This window comes from Corvus brachyrhynchos, unplaced genomic scaffold (genome assembly GCF_000691975.1).
Source record: "Corvus brachyrhynchos isolate BGI_N302 unplaced genomic scaffold, ASM69197v1 scaffold62, whole genome shotgun sequence".
Taxonomy (NCBI): domain Eukaryota; kingdom Metazoa; phylum Chordata; class Aves; order Passeriformes; family Corvidae; genus Corvus; species Corvus brachyrhynchos.
The window spans coordinates 1,543,280-1,549,688 of NW_008236629.1; the positions used below are offsets into that span (position 1 = coordinate 1,543,280).

The window sequence follows — 6,409 nt, forward strand, 5'->3', positions numbered from 1 at the left end:
TGATCAGTTGTTCCTCTGGGTACTCCAGGGGACCTCCCCCCCCCTCTTGGCCATGACAGCGTACATTCAAACAGCTGCTCAGGCTGGATGAAGCACCTGCTCTGGGCAACAGCAGCTGGAGTTCATTTTGGGTCCAAAGGGCCGAGGCCAAGCAGGCTGACCACATGTGCACTAATCCAGTATCATCACCAACTCCACCAACAACAGGTGCCCTTTGAAGAGGGAGGGAAAAACTATTTGGGGAGGAATCAGAGCTTTATAAAGGACATTATGGGCCAAGTCCTCAGCTGGCACATGCTCAGTTAAAGCATGTACCCTCTTGAAGTTATATGAGTAATGCTCACATACACAACCAAAAGATTTGGCCCACTCTCAGTGCTGCTTCTTTTCTGTTTTTAGTTTTCCTAAGGATTTTTCACCTCCTCTCATTGATCTACATTGTTCTTCCATCAATAAAGAAAAAGAAGCTTTCCTGTCCCTTGCTTCAAACCAAACAGCTGAAAGTCACAAGCTACACATCCCAGATTTCACCATCCTCCTGCATGCAGGTAGCAATCTTACCATGCGTCCCTCAGTCCTGCTCGAGTCCTGGGGCTCCGGATCATGAGCATGCAGCAACAGGAACAAGGGCGATCCCATTCTGGAACAAATCAAACCAAACCCCATCAAGGTCCATTAAGAGAAGTCTTTCAGCACAGGCATCCTAAGAATTGCCATGCACTTGGCTCAAGACAGTGGTTCCTGTAGGCCAGAGCATCATTTCAATGTATGACCCCTACAAATGACACAGGAAGAGCAAAAAAAAATCCTGACAGAAACAACTGCTGGCCAAACTGTCTCCAAGGAAAGTTTTATTCTCACCTCATTTTGCTGGAAATCTGCTTACCATCCAATACATATGAATCTCTTTTTAAAATCCCTCTTAGTGCATTTCTGATAAACACCTGTATTAACGAAAGCCTCTATGTTTTCTTCTTTTCTGAGTCCTGCCATTCTGAGCTCCAGAGGCCAGTTTTGTAAATCTGGTCTCACTCATTGCAGTTACTCTTGTGCTTCTTCCTAGAGAACCTGGGAAGCTCTCTGGAGCCTGAGAATGAGCTGGATTCACAGAGATGGCACTGCAGAGCATGGCCAAAATCACTCTGCTCACACAGCCTGAGTAAAAGCAAGATTTCTAAATTCCTGTTGATGCACTATCAGAGGAACACATGACCTTGCTGCAAGTTGCTCATGTGAACCAGTCACAGCCTTCATAACTTTGTATTCCAAAATTTATTTTCCTGAACTATGCATCTTTTAATTCTTGACTTTCCAAGATTCCGATTTAAGTCACTTTTCCCTCGGGAACGTGCCTCAGCTGGGTTATATTACAAAGAGAAGCAAAGTGATGAGAGACAGTTGGATGAACAGAGCTGGCAGTGAGAACAGCACAGGCAGAAAAAACAGTCTCCAATCCATAACAGTTCCTGACATCTCATCCACAAGTACAGACAAGCGTATCCTGTACTGCCTTGGCTTGACCAGTTAAATAAGTCTCCAAGAATTTCCCTTGATGAACACCACAGTACAGGTTAGACAATTCCTCACCAAGGATGGGACAGACACTCAACCATACAGGAACCTCCAGTGCTGGAAATGTATTCTCAGCTGCTGCAGACTCACACATTCCCTTTGAGGCTTTAACCACAGTTCCAAAGTTGGAAAACACCAGAGCACATACAAGCATACGCAGAAGGCAACACTGCCCACTTGTGCAGCAATTTTGTCCACATACATGCCCAAGGGAACCACTTTGTACCCTTATACTGAGCAGTAGAGATACCTACACGTTCCTGCCCTTCCCAGTCAAAGCAATAAAACACTGTAACATCTGACAGCACAGAGCTCTCCCGATCCCTCTGAATCCTCGCTGCCGCTTGCTGTCACTGGGCACATTTCACACAGGCCAGCTGCACAGGATTTATTCAACCAGTTTTGGAGTATCAAAGCTAACTTTTTTTTCTTTGCCCCAGGCAGGCACTTGGTATGCAGGATTTAAATCAGAGAACAAAATGTTCTGTGAAATTTGTAAGTACTCAGCCCAGTAATTTCTAAATTCTAAAAAAAAAAGATAGCAACTGGAGTGGTTTAAAAATCAAAAAGTAAAGCATTTCACTGCATCACTGTGGGTAATGCCACTGTATCCTAAATATCAGAATAAATAACTTCCCAAGATTACCAAATAATGGTGCTGACTGCTTTAAGTGATAGGAGCCAAACATACTCTGAGTTCTACCTTATAATTCCAGCGAAATCAGGAGAACGCTCAATTTAACAAGTGCTCTGCATAAAAACACTGAAATTGAAAAAAAATTTGTTTGACCTTTGCAAATTGGCAGAGAAGACACTGCCTGGGACATACTGCCACAAACTTAATACAATCTAACACCTATCGTAGTAAGATTTTTTAAATGTATTTAAAGCCATTAAAATGAAATTAAGCAGAGATACCCCAGGCAATCACAACACTTACACAGTGAAGATGATCTAAAAGAGGTGCTTTGACCAGAAAGCAGCACTAAAGCATCATTTGTGACTGGAACTAGAAGAGGAGTTACTTCATTGGAATTTAGCACTGCCTTTAAGGTCCATGATGTTTGAGTCAAACTATCCACTTCTGCTTTGTCTGATTCACCACTGCAGACTCCATCTTAATACAAATTTAAGACAAACATTTAGCTGATGAACGTTCACGTTAAAATTTCAAAGAAAAAACATTTTCATATGTTTTCTCAAGCAGTTTCACTTAAACTTTGAAAGGATTCTTTTACAAAAATTGTGAAAAGGATTCATTGATTATTTCTTGTTGACTACAAAAGCCAAAACATTTAGAATCATTTCCTCTTCACCTGCAAACATTTTGTACTCCTCTTACCACAACTGTGGCTTTAATTTCCTCTCTCTCAAGCCAAGTAGCAAATGGCATCAGGCAAGCCAATTAACTCCCAGAAGTACCTGTACTTCAGAACCGGGTGCTCCTGGTACTAGCAGGGATTCTATGAGCATTGACTATCAGTAGCACACAGCAGCAAGACAATAAATGGTGTTGGGGCCATGGTTTCTGGATCTTCATGCCTTGCCTACAGTTTACTTCTGCTGGCCCAGATATTCTGAGTATGTACAAAGTGCACCTGCTCATGGTTACCTCAAAGAGGTAGGGCTGATGGCCCCTCAAGGGCCACCTGGAGCACAGAGTACTGAAGTTTACACTGCCTGGAAGGCATTACCTGGTCACCAATTTCAGATAGCACAGGCTGCACACACACAAGAAAAGGCTCTGCCTTTTTCAACACATCAGGTGTTATTTTCTCATTTGTTCAAAAATAAGTACAGATTCTAACCCACAGCTGTGGAAAGGCAGGTAGAATAGAAAGACAAGTACACAAAGTATACAAATTATGACAGACTTTAGGCAGTTTGGCATTGCACAACTCCCTTATGCAACACATTGCCTGGGGCAAGCCTCATGTTTTCAGAAATTCCACAGAATCCCCTTAAATTTTATCCAGTGCTGAGGCTCAGTGGCTTCCACCTGCAATTACTGACTGCACTTATGATATACCACAGATAGATTACATGGATGAGCCTTACATTTGCTGGCCTATGCTTTTTTAAATGTGACCTGAAATAACAATTGCAAAATCTCAGAGGCAGATGAACCCAGTCAGTTTATACAAACTTACTCCTAAGCACAGCCTCTTTAGAAAAATCAAAGGGGTAGTATCAGTCAGTAGCACTTGAATAATCCACTTAAAACTCAAGTGTATTTATAACAGCAGAAATTGAGATGGAAGGGCCAATGTTGCTGGCCAGGCTGGAGCTTACTGAGCCAGGCTGCCAGTCCTCTGCAGCCACCAGGCTGGGAGCACAGACTGCCCCCGGGCTCCAGCTCTCCCTGCTGCCTCCGCCCAATCCCAGCCACGGGCTACCCGAGTGCTGTCAGAGCCTGGGCTCCTACAGACACGGGTGAGCTGGTAAGCTGAGTCAGGACATGTAATGATTCTGTAAATATAAGGAGAAAAGAACATGGCAGAACAACTCAGTGTAGGTGATTTGTCAGCATTTGAAATTGCAGAGAGAGTGGTAAGTGCTTAAGAGAAAATAGTAACATACAGCTTCTAGACATGAGTTAAGTAGTGGCCAGAGCTCAGTTTGACCTACAGCTCCACACATGTAGGCAGTCACACAAACACGGCCACGTGCAGCTGCACTTGAGATGCTGCGGGAAAGATGTCAAATGCAAACCAGGCTGGGGCAGGACAACAGTCACAGCAAGAGTCTGTCGATGAACTTGAGATGCACTTACATCTTGTTGGCTTGACTGCAGAGCTACACATGGATCCCAAACCTGCTGTTGGCACAGAGCTTTTCCTGGGGTCCAAAGGAGGGAGAGTGGAGCAAAGGAAGAGGACGAGTCTGCCTGATTACTGTGGTTGTGCAGCAGTGGGAAAGAGCCCACAGGGAGAGAGAGGAGAAGGGAGGGGGCTCTGGGGACCAGCAGGAGGGTGAGGGCTGGTGGTACACGGGCAGGATGTACACCTGTACACCAAAGCCCCTGGGCAGCTCCCAGCTGAGAAGCAGTGGAGGCTGTCTGTCTCCAAACTCTGCTCCTGGAAGAGTCCCATGGTGGAAGCAAGCATTAATTACAGATAATCTAATTTAAACACGGCAGAGAAGAAAATAGCACAGATTAGAAAATCCTCCTATACATGTTCTGTGACACAAGGTTAAAGATAAGCTTTGCTTGTATTTCAGAAACTCTTACAAGTTTGTCTCCTATGTTAGCTTTAGACACAGCAGAGATATGCCTGTGGCCTGTGGGCGCATTCTGTTTGAAGGACAGATTTCAATCAGTAAAGTTTCAAAGAATTCTATATATATCACAATGCTTTATGTTATCCAGCATTCGGAAAGTTCCTTAAGGAAGAACTTCATTGCGAAAGACGAGAGGCAATGAGCCAGCTTCTCAGTATCTGTGCCATGCAGACTTGTGCCAAGGAAGCCTATGGAAACAAACTGCCTGAGATAAAAGTTACAACAGAAGCAAAATGTGTCGCAACTTTATCAAGCTACTGATGCAACATGGGAAAACTCAATGGAGGCAAAAAAGACATGGCTGTTTCCAGTGATGGGAACAACCTCAAACATCTCATCTGGCTTCAAACGCTGCAGTAATGGATGTCTGGCAAACACAAAAATATCAATGACAGGAAGAAGAGCTTTGGGACTCTAGAAAAGGAAAGCACATGAAAACTAAGGCTTGGAGAATTTGAGGCGAGCGCCAAAAAAAGGCACTTAAAAATTACTTGCAAAATTAGAAGTTAATCCAAGTATTTTTCAAACAGGACTTCATTTTGGTACCTCATTTTATTAAATGGAATACAGGCAAAATATGTATCGATCTGGCACAATATAGTAATTTTCAGTACCTATAAACCCAAAATACAGGCTTCTGTCTGCTCTGTTTGACACCAACAAGACTCATTTCAAAGGACTAGGCTTTGTTTTTGAGAAATCCTTCTCTTGTATCACCAAAACATGCTGATTTCAGAGCACTACAGCAAACTGGACCTTCCCAGTTCTCAGTGACTGTCTTGGGGTGACTTTATGATGTGTATCCCATATTACTGCTCTATGCCCAGGAATTAATTTTGTGCCTTTCTATGCCTTTAAACTGAGCCTGAGAGGGGGGAGGAAAAACTGGCCAAAACTTCTTCAAAGCAGTTTGCAGCTTGTTCAAGGTCACACAGAGACAGAGACAGCTCTCTGCGTTCAGCTGCAGCAGCAGAGCGAGAGCGGAGGGAAGCACCCGGCTTGCTGCTTTCCAGCCAGCTTTTGGCTTTTTCTCCAGAGAGATGAAGAGTGTTGGGGTCTCCTCTCCCGCCATGTATCCCTGGTGCCCTGGGAGAGGGGCCCTGAGGGCACAGACACGGGGTTTCCCTGCCCCTGCTCAGCCTCGTTCCCATTGGTTGGTTTGTGTTCCCTGCGCGGGCAGAAGGACCCTTGGTCCCATGACTGGAACAGTTCCTCGGCAGAGCTCCGGCCATGCGGCTGGAGAAATAAACATCTCTCTGAAACATCTACCAAGAATGTGTCTGTCCACATATATTTCCTTTCCACGGGACTCCTGGTTCGGTATATGTATGTTGCAGTATCCCCACTGCAACATAATGGTGGAGAATTGTGAGCAGAATGATCTCCGATCCCTAAGGGACTGATTTGTGTGAGTAAACCCTGGAAACTTTGGATTCCTCTTCTTGGTTTTGTTTTGCTATTCCGTATCTAAACTATGGAGGAACCGTGGGAAGACTCTTGGCTCTTATAGCCGCATATGGACATTTATCTTAAACTTGAAAAGATTCTTGAACAA

The 6,409-nt window shown here is 44.3% G+C and overlaps 1 long non-coding RNA gene across 2 annotated transcripts in view; it reads right to left on the reverse strand.

Moving 5' to 3' along the window:
* The window catches only part of LOC108444782, a 19,003-nt gene that overhangs the window by 4,617 nt on the left and 7,977 nt on the right, over positions 1 to 6,409 (reverse strand). Inside the window, exons 1-2 of one of the 2 annotated variants that reach the window (XR_001859471.1) lie at positions 2,513 to 5,638; positions 562 to 640 (exon numbers count right to left, since the gene is read on the reverse strand). This is a non-coding gene — a long non-coding RNA (uncharacterized LOC108444782). Of the gene's footprint in view, positions 1 to 561; positions 641 to 2,512; positions 5,639 to 6,409 lie in introns of those variants that run through there. The other variant, XR_001859470.1, reaches the window with a different exon arrangement.